We start from the raw sequence: 12,793 nt of genomic DNA, 5'->3' as shown, positions 1-12,793 counted from the left end.
TCAGCCATTGTGACCATTTGGAGAGTGAACCAGCGCACAGAAGATTCTCTCTCTCTCTCTCTCTCTCTCTCTCTCTCTCTCTGCCTCTGCTTCTCTGTAACTCTGCCTTTCCAATAAATAAATATTTCTAAAAAGTATTTATTAGGGCTGGCTCTGTGGTGCAGTGGGGATAGGGAGTGGGGGATGTGGATATCCCATATGGCAACGCTGGATTGAGTCCCAGCTGCTCTAATTCCTATCCAGCTCTTTGCTAATGCACCTAGGAAAGCAGTGGAGAATGGTCCAAGTGGTTGGGTCCCTGCCATCCATGTGAGAGACCTAAATGAAATTTCAGCCTCCTGACTTTGGCCTGACCCAGAGACAGAGAGAAAGAGAGTGAGAGAGAGAAAGAGAAGTGCCTACAAAAACTGGGGCTGGACCAGGCTGAAGCCATTAACCAGAAACTCCACCCAGGTCTCCCACGTGGGTGGCAGGGATGAAAGTACTTGACCATCATCTGCTGCCTTCCCAGGTGCACTAGCTGGAAGTTGGATCAGAGGCAGAGCAGCCAGAGACAATTCCATACGGGAGGCAGGCGTTGAAATTGGCAGCTGAAGTTACTGCATCGCGACTGGGCACCCCTCAAATACATCTGCATATTATTGTTATTTGGACACAGAAACAGACAACAGGTGAAAAATAACTACAAAGTAAGCCATGGATCCCTGTAGTAGGCATAGCTCCCTCACCTTCACCCTTCCTGGTGCTAACTCTTTCTCCTCCCAGGTGAAACACTCACACTCCCAGCCTGCACACAGCCCCTGAAGACATCTGGCCTCAGCCACAGTCCAGATTGCCTATGGCAGGGCAACCCTCGGGATTCACAAGCTCTTCGTTGTCACGTGAGCCAAGCTAAAGTGTGGGTCAAGTGTGTTAAAGGCACTCTAAGTGTTTGCGCCATACGTGGTGTGAAGAATTGCCCCTAACTGCATTGTTAGACAAGTAGAGGTCATTGATAGAAAAATAACCAGAGGGCTTGGAGATTCTTCTGTCCCCAAGTGCAGGCAGAACTAGAAAGAAAATCAAATGGTTTGCTAATAATCCCACCTGGCAGTTCTAATAGTAGCACCTTGTGTGTGTGTGCACGTGTGTGTGCATGTGTGTTTTATTAAATATTTTTATTTATTTATTTGAGAGGTAGAGTTATAGACAGTGAGAGGGAGAGACAGAGACAAAGGTCTTCCATCCACTGGTTCATTCCGTAGATGGCTGCAATGGCTGGAGCTGAGCCAATCTGAAGCCAGGAACCAGGAGCTTCTTCCAGGTCTCCCATGTGGGTGCAGGTGCCCAAACACTTGGGCCATCTTCTACTGTTTTCCCAGGCCATAGCAGAGGGCTGGATCAGAAGAGGGGCAGCCAGGACTAGAACCAGTGCCCATGTGGGATGCTGGCGCTGCAGGTGGAGGATTAACCTGTGCCACCTGTGCCCCCTGTGTGTGTGTGAGCAAATACGCTTGAAAACCCTCAAACATTTCCAGTGTATAGAGAAAACATCCCTCTGTACCCATGCAGGGCTCACCCTTGCCATTCACTCTCCATAAAAAAAATCAGTGGAATCAATTTCTTGTTTATACTGCCTGTTTTGAATCCAAGTGCACATGGTTATGTTCCATCAGTGATGATGTGCCACATGTACCCTCTGCAATGCCTCCCAAAGAAAAGCAATATGCAGCATGTGCTCACCGTGACACCTGTCAAACATCAGAGAAGGCTGCAAAGTTGTTTTTTTCCCCAAACTATGCATCTTTCTTTGAATCTGAAAACAGACCTGTGCTACACATCAGATTTGCTTTCCTCATTCTGCGATCAAGAATGCTGGCACACAGTGGGATGAATTTGTCCAACAAGTGTCACAGCAGGTCCTTGTGATCTGCTGGAGCAGAATCTACAGGTCCTGGCGCCGTGGCCCTCAGTTCAGTGGCCCCTCCACCATGCTGAGACTGCCTGGGCAGGCAGATTCTGACAGGGTTCTGCTTCAGTTGCTGCACATTGCAACAGTGTCCTAGACAGGCAGGGTTAAGTATGACACGGATAAAACAAATGAACAATGGACACTATATTTCCATGTCTTGAGTACTTTTGATTTTAGAGTGGCCCGATAATTTAGAGGTGTGGATATGCACACTTGGAAGCATTGTGCCCAAATTAAAACACCCGCATAAGAAAGGTGTTTGGACCCCTTAAGGGAAGGTTTGGGAGTGCAAAACCCAAGGGAGAGGAACGGGAGCTGCCTGGAAGGAAATAATCCCCAGCCTGGGAGTCCAAGGTCTCTGCGTTGCTGTGTTTGTCACATAAAATCCTCTTTGTCCCTGACAGCAGCCGTAGCACCATTGCTGTTGGTCCCAAGCTTTTGCAAGAGTCACTGAATTCTGGGGAACGCGAGAGTGCTGAGTTCTGGCCACTGCCAGACAGGAGGCAACAAGAGATCCCAGAGAACGACCAGGTGGCTGTGTTATACGAGCAGCCCCCCTTGAGGGGCCTCAGAGAACCTGGGGTTGCTGTAAGGACCCAGGTGGGATGTGTCAGGGGATCCCTGAGGAGCCTAAGAACGGTGACTACAGTGGGCGATGTGTGAAGCGGACTGGAGACGCAGCAGGTGCACCATCTCTCTGGTGCCCTTGCTTGGCTCTATGTTGCAAGACTAATTCTTCAGTCTTACTTGTTTCCTTGACTTTCCCTCTCATTTTCAGTTCCTTATTCTTTTCAGACTTCTAATGTAGAGCATTGACCTAATCATACTCCTCATTGTTTGGCATGCTCATTATCAGTCCATGGAAGATCTTATTTATTTAGACTTTCTCCATCATTTCAAATTCTCATTCCATTCTCTTTATCCCCATGGGCAGCTGCTCTCTAATGCTTTTTATGTCGTTGAATACATAGGATCCTTGAGTGTATAAATGGTATAATACTAGCCCTGCTTTATATAATTCAAGATTTTTTAAATTTACTTGAAATGCAGAGTTACAGAGAGAGAGAGAGAGAGAGAGAGAGAGAATATCTTCCATTTGCTGGTTTCCTCCTCAAATGGCCACAACAGCCAGAGCTGGGCTAATCCAAAGCCAGGAGCATGGAATTTCTTCCTAGTCTCCCATGTGTGTGCAGGGGCCAAAGGACTTGGGCCATCTTCTGCTGCTTTCCCAGGCACACTAGCAGAGAGCTGGATGGAAAGTGGAGTAGCTGGGACTTGAACCAGCGCCCATATGGGATGCTGGCATGACACAGCGCTGGCACCCAGGGTCCCTTTTATAAAGCAGGATGAGGTCATCAGCATGTTCAGGTGCACGGGTGCATGTTCTCTAGTTACACGCACTCATTGTCCACATTAATGTCTTTCATTTATCCGGTGTGAAGACGACAACTGACTTTATTCTCCTCCATCAACTAAGGCGCTTTCTCCAGTTCCTCTCACTGGTCACGTCATTTCTAATGTGCCAGTTTCCCACAAATATAGGAGCTGCTTCTGACCTTTCTATTCTCGTCTCTGCTCTGTGTTTTTCCTGAACCAGGACATCCTGTTTTTTATTGCTACAACCTTGTAGTACACCTAAATGTCCAACAGGGCTATTGTCCCTTCTTTGCTTCTTTCTCAAATTCATCTCAGCCATGGGTAGACCTTTGTGTTACCATATTAATTTATAATTACTTTCTCAGGTTACCTTATAAAAATTCCCCTGCTCTTATCACTGAAATAACATTGACACTGATGGAAATTTTTTAAAATTTGGAAAGGCTTGAGAGGAAGTTAATTTGGAAATTTTTGGCAAGTTCATCCTATTCATTCTCTCTCTCTCTCTGTCTGCTATTTGAATATAGTTTTATATCCTTTAATTTTGAATTCTGAATGTGCAATTTTGAAATTTTTCTCCCTTAGAATAATTTGGCAATATCTAGTAATACACACATCCTTTGGCCCAGTAATTCTCCCCCCAGAGAAATGTTCAACCATGTATAAGATGAAACACATTCAAAATAGCCTGGTACAGTGTAGTTTCAGTTATGGAATTTATAATAAACTGTAGTATTCTCATATGATAACACTGCTATGTGACACTCTAAATGAATGAATCACAGCTACATGTATAGGCATGGCTTTAAATCATGTAAAACAAACCTGTACTTATAGTTGGGTGTCTCTCATGGGTCCATGTGTTGGGTTCTTGTCCCCAGGGAGATGATGTTGGGAGGTGATAGAACCTGTATGAGTGCAGCCCAGAGAGAGGTCTTTGCACCTGGCTGGGTGCTGCCCTCAGAAGGGTTTAAAGAAGCCAGCACTGTGGCACAGAGGGTTAAGCCACATTATGCCAGCTTCCCATATTGGAGTGCAGATTTGAGGCCTGCATCCAATTTCTTGCTAATGCAATTGGGAAGGCAGCAGATGGTGACTCAAGTCTTGGGACCCTGCCATCCACATAGGAGACCCGGATGGAGTACCTGGCTCCTGTCTTTGGCCTGGCCCAGCCCTGGCTGTTGCAGTCATCTGGGGAATGAACCAGCAGATGGAAGATCTTTCCCCACAACCCCCATGATCTGCTTTTCAAATCAATCAATCAATAAAAAAAAAAAGTAAATCTTTAAAAGAGAAAGAGGGAAGGTTTAAGGCAGCTCTCTGTGACCCCTTGTTATTTCTCACAAGAGGATTAATAGCCTAAGCCTAGTCCCACCCAAGCTCTCTCTGCTTTCTGAAGTGAGATGGAAATTCTTGCTCCCATCATTGCCACCTGGCATCTGCCACGATGTGCGGCAGCCAAGAGGGCTCTCACCAGAGCTGACGCTGCAGGCACTATACCCTGGAGCCTCCAAAGCTGTGAACTAAATAAAACTCTCGTCTTCATAAACGTGTCAGGCATTTCATTACAGTAGCAAAGGCTTTCTAAATGCATTCCTATGCTATATACATATACGTGTGTGTGTGTACATATATATATATATATATTTAACTGTAAATGCAAGGCAATGTTTGGGGCCAGCGTTGTAGTGGGTTAAGCTGCCACTTGTGACCCCAGCATCCTACACCAAAGTGCCAGTTCAAGTCCTGGATGCTCCACTGCTGATCTAACTCCCTGCTAATGTGCCTGGAAAGGCAGCAGATAATGGCCCAACAATTTAAGCTCCTGCCACCCATGTGTAAGAGACCAGGATGATGTTTCTGGGTCCCGGCTTTGGCCTGGCCAACCCTGGCTGGTTGTTGTAGCCATGTGGGGAGTAAACCAGCAGATAGAAGATATTTCTCTGACCCTGCCTTTCAAAAAAATAAATACATTTTTTTTTTTTAATCAAAGGAATGTTAAATACCAAATTCAGCCACAGTGTTGACTTCTGGTTAGGGAAGATAGGAGGGGATGTGATTGGGAAGGGGATTACAGAGAGTCTCAGCTGTACTTAGAATGTTTTTTTCCTAGGAGGAAACTAAATCATGCTTGTCAAAAGGTATAGTTAGATGGAGTTGGGTTGTGGGCATGCAGTGATTCCTATGAATAATTACTTAGAACACTTGTCTATAGATCTGAAATACTTCTAAAGTTAGAAACTAGTTCTTTGTAAGGTTTATACATTGTTGGGAGGCATGATATTTATATGGTGTGAAATACTATTCTGAAAAATTTTTAAAAATATTTATTTAGGCCGGCGCCGCGGCTCACTAGGCTACTCCTCCGCCTAGCGGCGCTGGCACACCGGGTTCTAGTCCCGGTCGGGGCGCCGGATTCTGTCCCGGTTGCCCCTCTTCCAGACCAGCCCTCTGCTGTGGCCAGGGAGTGCAGTGGAGGATGGCCCAGGTGCTTGGGCCCTGCACCCCATGGGAGACCAGGAAAAGCACCTGGCTCCTGGCTCCTGCCATCGGATCAGCATGGTGCGCCAGCCGCAGCGCGCCGGCCGCGGCGGCCATTGGAGGGTGAACCAACGGCAAAAGGAAGACCTTTCTCTCTGTCTCTCTCTCTCTCTCTCTGTCCACTCTGCCTGTCAAAAAAAAATAAAAAAAAAATATTTATTTATAAGTCAGAGTTACAGAGAGAAGGAGAGGCAGAGAGAGAGAGAAAGAGAAAGAAAGAGAGAGAGAGAGAGAGAGAGGGAGAGGGAGGCAGGGAGGAAGAGAGGTCTTCCATCCACTGGTTCACTCCCCAATTGGCCTTTCTGGCCAGAACTGTGCCGATCCGAAGCCAGGTGCTAGGAGCTTCCTCCGGGTCTCCCATGTGAGTGCAGGGGCCCAAGGACCTGGGCCATCTTCTATTGCTTTCCAGGCCACACCAGAAAGCTGGATTTCAAGTGGAGCAGCTGGGACTCGAACCGGCACCCATATGGGATGCTGGCACTGCAGGCAGCAGCTTTACCTGCTATGCCACAGCACCAGCCCCAAAAGTTTATTTCTTAAAATTGGAATCTGTAGTTGGTGATTGTTGGTACAGAGAAACAATATTGATTTTTATGAGTTAATCTTGCATTCAGTAATCTTAGTACACTTATTAATTCTAATAGTTTGTTGATTTTGTAGATGGTGTAAACAATGTTGTTATAGAGGCTGACATTGTGGCACAGGTTAAACCATAGCCTATAGCATTTGGCATCCCATGCGGGTGCTAGTTCAAGTCCCCGCTGCTCCACTCCCAATCCAGCTCTCTGCTAATGGACCTGGGAAACCAGTGGAGGATGGCCCAAGTGCTTGGACCCCTGCACCTACATGACAGACCCGAATGAAGCTCCTGGCTCCTGGCTTCAGCCTGGCTCAGCCCCTGCTATTGAGGCAATTTGGAAAGTGGGTGAAAGATATCTATCTATATCTTTATATCTCTCTAAGAAATATACATTTAAACAGAAAAAATTTGTTCTATCATCTGAAAATAAGGTTCCCTCTCCCCTCCCAGTCCATATAATTCTTACTCCTTTTTCTCATCCTGTTATTGGATCAAGACGGCCAACACTGCAGTAGCTGTGATAGAAGGCATCCTCGGTCTGTTCCTAACCTGAAAACAAGTTCCCTAGGTTTCCTTGGTTAAGCACAATAATGATTGTGGATTTTGGGTAGCAAGCCTTCACTAATTCAGTTAGAGAGTGTGTATCTTAGTCCATTCAGGCTGTTGGAACACAACACACAGACGGGGTGGCCGATCAGTCTCATTTACTTCTTGCAGTTCTGGAGACTGGAAAGCCCAAGAGGGAGGCACTGACAGATCCCACGGCTGGAGAGGGCCTCTTGGGCTCCCAGACGATGGTCTCTTGGCTTTTTTTTACTCTGTCATGGCAGAAGGGAAGTGATCTCTCTGGTCTCTTTGATAAGGGCACTAATTCCACTCCCAGGAGCTCTGCTCTCATGACCCAATCACCTCCCAAGAGCTCCACTTCCCAACACCATTGCACTGGACAGTAGGGTTCCATCACTGCAGTTCAAGAGAACACGAATATTTAATCTGTAACACAGTGATTTTCTATTCCTTGTTTCCTTAGAGTTTTTCAAATACCACCTAGGTTTTTACACTCTATCAGGTATGCTTTTTCATGTTTCGAGATAGTGTTGGTGAGTTTTCTGTCTATGGATATATGTTCATTGCCATATCTTCCAATATTAAATTATCATTTCCTTCCTGGGATAAAGTTTACATGATGAGGTGTCATTTCTTAATAGTTCACTGTTGTGTAACTATGGATTCTTCAATTAACCAGGACCATCTTTGCTGTGTTACCACTATCTGTGTCAGTGCTTCCCAAACTGTCAGGTTTAAAGCCATACAGGAGTCTTGTTAAAGGCAGATTCTGTCTCAGAAAGCAAAGGCGGGAGACTGATTTTGCTTTCCTAAAATGTTGTATGTAGTTGGTGCCACTGACCCCAGAGCACCCTTTGAGTAAGCCTCCAAATCACAGCTCCTACTGTAGTTCTCCCAAGTCCAAATTCCTGAGGAAGGCTTCTGATTGGCTCAGTAGTAACTGCAAGTCACTGGCTGGTGTGTCTGGATGACCCTTGACAAGATACTGACCTTGGGGCCAATCAGTGTGGTCAATGGTACCTGTTACTGTGCTGATTATCAAGAGAATTCACACCTGAGCTCTTCCAGTTGCTGCCTCTGAACCTGAGTGCTCGCATGTGAAAGCAAGGTAAATCACCTGGTCCATATGATTATCACGAGGCTTCAATGCACAAATGCATGTCATGAGCTTCGGCACACTGCTTGGTGTTCAGGAAACAGTTAATGTCAGTGTTTGACTATGGCAATGGATTTAAAGCAAATTTCCTCTAATGAAACCATGGTAGGAGATTAATGTCTTACCCAACTTCTCTGCAGAGTCAGAGAGAAACCAGTGTAAGCCTTGGGCACAAGAGCAGGACAGCGTTCACTTACCTGTGCTTTGTCTCAGGTATGTTGGAGAGCTCTGTGGTAGAAGTCTAAAATGGGACAAGTCCAGTCTGGCACTCTAAGACAAGGATAACCAAGGCAACAGAGCTCACATGAGGATCACAGACGAAGGGAAGTGTATGGCCTAGTGGTTAAAATGCAGACTGGGACACCCACATCCACATCAGACTGTCTCAGTTTGAGTCCCATTTCCTCTCCCAATTGCAGCTACCTGCTGATGTGTACCCTGGTAGGCAGGAGATAATGGCTCAAGTAGCTGGGTCTCTACACTGGCATTGCTGGCATTTGGGACTGAACCAGCAGATGGGAGTTTCTCTCCCTCTCCCTCCCTCTCAAGGGAAGGAAAGGGGAGGGGAGGGGAAGGGAGGGGAAGGTTAGGGAAGGAAAGAGTAGGGAAGGGAAGGGAAGAGTAGGGAAGGTTAGGGGAGGTTAGGGGATGTGGTGGAATGAGGTGAAAAGGTCATATCAAGATGGCCACTGAGGTGAAAAGGTCATGCCAAGATGGCCGCTGACAACAGAAACTGCCTGGCAACAGGCCGTGATTTGATGGCTTCGGAAACCACATGACAACAGAGCCTGACTGACAGCAGGCCATGATTGGATGGTTTTAGAAACTGCCTGGCAACAAGAGCCTGACTGGCAACAGGCTGTGATTGGATGGCTTTGGAAACTGCCTGGCAACAGGCTGTGATTGGTTGGGGCACAGACTGCTCTTTGACCAGATTGGCTGGTCTTGGCTATATAAGCTGTTGTACCAACTGAAATAAGCAGTCTGCCGGCTGCTTGCCTCAAGCCTGCTTTCACCCGACTCCTGGGGTCCGTGTGGTGACTCCACACCTCTTGCCCGCACCACGCTCCTCCTCTCAGAAATGTATCCACTGCAACATTGTTGAGAAATCAACTGCAACGAGGGGAGGGGAGGGGAGGGGAGGGGAGGCAAGGGAACTGGAGGGGAGGCAAGGGAACTGGAGGGGGGAGGGGGGAGGGAAGGGAAAGGAACTGGAGGGGGGGAGGGGAGGGGAGGGGAGGGAAGGGAAAGGAACTTAAGACAGCTGGATTTCAACCCAGGTTTTGAAAACAAAATCACAAATGAAGGAAAGTGAAGCCAGATTTGGCCTCTCGTCATGGCCAAACTTTCTTGTTTCTCTAGTGCTGGGTGTCCCCAAAATTCAGAAAGAATTACAGCTTCATTGCTTGGGGTTCAGAGCAGGGAATTTTAAAAGAGAGAGAAGTATTCAAATCCACAGAACAAAATGTTAAACTAATGAGAACTGCAATGTGGACTACCTTTAATTTAGGACTGGGGTGATCACCAGCAAATATTATCTTTGTACACTCCCTCCCTCCCACCCAACAGAAGACACAAGAGCTAATTATTCTCATGACAACAATAAAGCCATTGCCACCAGTCTCATCCCCTCACAGAAGTCTCTTTGTAGAGGATTCTGACACTGAGCAAGTGGCCCTAATTGCTCTGCAGAATTGACCATGAATGCAAACAAGTCAGGGTGCCCGGCCCTGGGGATGTGAAGGCTACTTCTGGTCTTGGCTCTGCCAATGACTTTAGGAAAAATATTCCCACTTCCCAGGGCCTAAAGCTCATCAAGGACCCCTTCTACCTCTGGGACCCTGTGGTTTAAGTCCTGTCCTTGAGAAGCTGCCTGCACCCTCACAGGACTAGGGCCAGCTTCATACTCTTTCTAGTTCTCGGAAGGCAGTGGCCCCACCCACCTTTTTTTTTTTTTCTCAGTAGTGAAAACCATGGGCTCCTGGGTTCAAAACCTAACTCATGTTCTGTTGTGTGAGCTTGAGAGATCTGCTCAACTTTCTTGAGCTTCTGGATGCCTGGTCTGAAACCTCGGAAGGAGCACCTTAGGAGGATTACAAGGAGCGAACGACACAATATACGTGAAGAGCTTGGTACAGGGTGAGCACTCAGGGTGATGATGAGTCGGGAAGAGCCTCAAAGAGGGATGAGATCCAGGTTTCTGCCTTGGGGCAGATGTCTAGGGATGTCTATTCTATAGATAAGGCAACTAAAACAAAAAGTTTGATTGATGAGATGCAGGAAATGTATCCTTTACTCCAATAAATAAGAGGGACCCAGGGAGAAAATGTAATCTCAGGCATGACCCAATCCTCTGTGTTCCCCAAAGTCTTTACTCCCTCAAGGGGAAGCATATACCTGCATGACATGATCTTGTTTGTCCCCTGTCTTCTGGAGCGAGGTTTCCTGTAGCCACCACAGATCTGTTATGGGAGTTTTTCAATTTTTTTATCTTGAATTAAATTTACAGCTGATTAGCACAACCCAGCTTCCCACATCCTTAGAAATCAACTGCTGGGGCCAGTGCTGTGGTGTAGTGGGTAAAGCTGCTGCCTGCAGTGCCAGCATCCCATATGGACGCTGGTTCAAGTCCCAGCTGCTCCACTTCAATCCAGTATCTGCTATGGCCTGGAAAAGCAGCAGAAGATGGCCCACATGCTTGGGTCCCTGCACCCACATGGAGACCCAGAAGAAGCTCCCGGCTCCTGGCTTCAGTTCGGCTCAGCTCCAGCCATTGCAGCCATTTGGGGAGTAAACCAGTGGATGGAAGACCTCTCTCTCTCTCTGCCTCTCTGTAACTCTGCCTTTCAAATAAATAAATGAATCTTTAAAAAAAAAAAAAAAAGTCAACTGCTATGTTTAAAACTACAACAACTTTAACTATATGGAATATGTTAAAAACTAAGAAAAATTAACAAAAAATGAATAAAACAACAACATATTTCTGCCAGTGGTACTCTGAGTTAAGGGTTTTTTTTTTTTCCTGCTGTTTTGCCAGAGAACAGCTGAGTACTGCTGACATGCACAAGGAAATTTATTTCTATTTCCTTCAGTGTCTCGCTTGCTGCACACACCATCCCAGAAGGCTTAGGATATGAATGTGTGGACCAGTAACAGGCAGAGGCACCACTGAGGCTGGCAAAATGCCCAGGCCCTGTGAGAACTACATGTTCAGAGAAAGAATGGGTAGGAGGAAGACCACCTAGCGGGAGAGGACACGGAGGTAGTGAGGGGTTCCCGGGAATTCTGCTGAGAAACAATCCACTGCCTACTGCATGGGCAGTGTTTGGATTTGTGGTGCAGGAACCAATCCACTTAAAGTCAAATAATAAACACAAAATTGCACCTGGGTTTGCTGGCAGAAGTAGTGTGTGGAATACCTTTAGAAAGCCCTGCTAAAGATAACCTCAAAATAAGTTATTAAAAACACAAGAAAGGCCCCCTTCCCTGCCAGGAGACACAGCTGGAGGAGTAAAACCCCCAAAACCCCAACTACAGAACAATCTAAAAAAAAAGACTAAAAACGAATATTTTAGAAGTGGTTAAAGAACTAACATGAAATGAAAGAACATGAAAATCTGGCACAAAGAATCCACTTGAACTTCTAAACATCAGTCTCATGGACGTGGTTAAACAGTAGGCAGCTGCAGAGAGTGACCCGTGAGAAAGGGAGCCGACAGGGGACACAGAGACAAGGGGATGGAAAGGAGAAGCAAAGTTGAAGGGATTCGGAGAGCGGAATGTGAAACTCCAAAATATGCTTAATATGAGTTCTGGGAGGAGGGACGGGAGATAATGGGGAGAAGCACCCTTCAAGTCCTCACTGTTGTCCCGTGTACGTGTCTCCCGGAGGTCTGGATGTTTAAGGGTCATCTCAAAGGTGATGGGGGAAGGAGGTGGGGCATGGGGAGGTGCCGAGGCCATGAGGGCGGCAGAGTCCTTATGAATGAAGGGTTGGTGCCTGATGAAGAGGCGGGGGCCTGTCTGCACCCTGTGAGGACTTGGCGGGAGGGAACGGGCCTCGCCAAGCACCCGATCTGGTGACCCCTTGCCCTTGCCCTTGCCCTGTCAGCCTCCAGAACTGAGAGAGGAAATTGCCGGTGTGTGTGAGCCATACAGTTTGTACTGTGTTGCAGCAGCTTGAAAAACCAAGACAGTGATCTTGCCTGTGGCTCCTCCAGAACTGACAGGAGAGACACTCACCCCACCACCCTCACCCCCAGACGCAGGGACAGAAGAAAACAAAGCTAAAGAAAAAATTCCAAGCCACAGCTGGAGAGAGAAGAGACGGATTCCTTGTGAGGAGCCGTGGAGCTGCCAGCAGACTCCTCAACAGAACAGCAGGGGCAATGCGATAGCCCCTTCCAACCTGAGTTGGAAAGTTAGTCACTGAACTAATGTTTATTCTTGGCAAAGCCATAGCTCCAGAAAAGGATGAAATGGAATGCTCAGAGCAAGAAAGGCCACGTGCTACAAACCTCTGCAGAGAGATCTGTCAGGAGGAAAATCAAACCCAGAAGGAAGGGGCGGGAGGCAAGAAGCCCAGATGAGCAAAGGAACTGACAACCGTGTATGTAAGCAT

General features: G+C 47.0%; 1 long non-coding RNA gene across 2 annotated transcripts; it reads left to right on the top strand.

Moving 5' to 3' along the window:
• The first annotated feature begins 8,840 nt into the window (after positions 1 to 8,840).
• LOC149126750 (uncharacterized) lies at positions 8,841 to 12,475 on the top strand. Of its 2 annotated transcripts, none has more exons than XR_016234726.1 (2): positions 8,841 to 9,255; positions 10,138 to 12,475. It is a non-coding gene; the product is annotated as an uncharacterized LOC149126750 (long non-coding RNA). The 2 variants fall into 2 exon arrangements; XR_016234725.1 differs by having other exon boundaries at positions 10,135 to 12,475.
• Positions 12,476 to 12,793: the final 318 nt, after the last annotated feature.

The sequence above is a fragment of the Oryctolagus cuniculus genome, chromosome 5 (assembly GCF_051225735.1).
Source record: "Oryctolagus cuniculus isolate XC-2025 breed Fujian yellow rabbit chromosome 5, ASM5122573v1, whole genome shotgun sequence".
In the NCBI taxonomy this organism is placed as follows: Eukaryota; Metazoa; Chordata; class Mammalia; order Lagomorpha; family Leporidae; genus Oryctolagus; species Oryctolagus cuniculus.
This window is presented reverse-complemented; position numbering and strand designations above follow the sequence as displayed.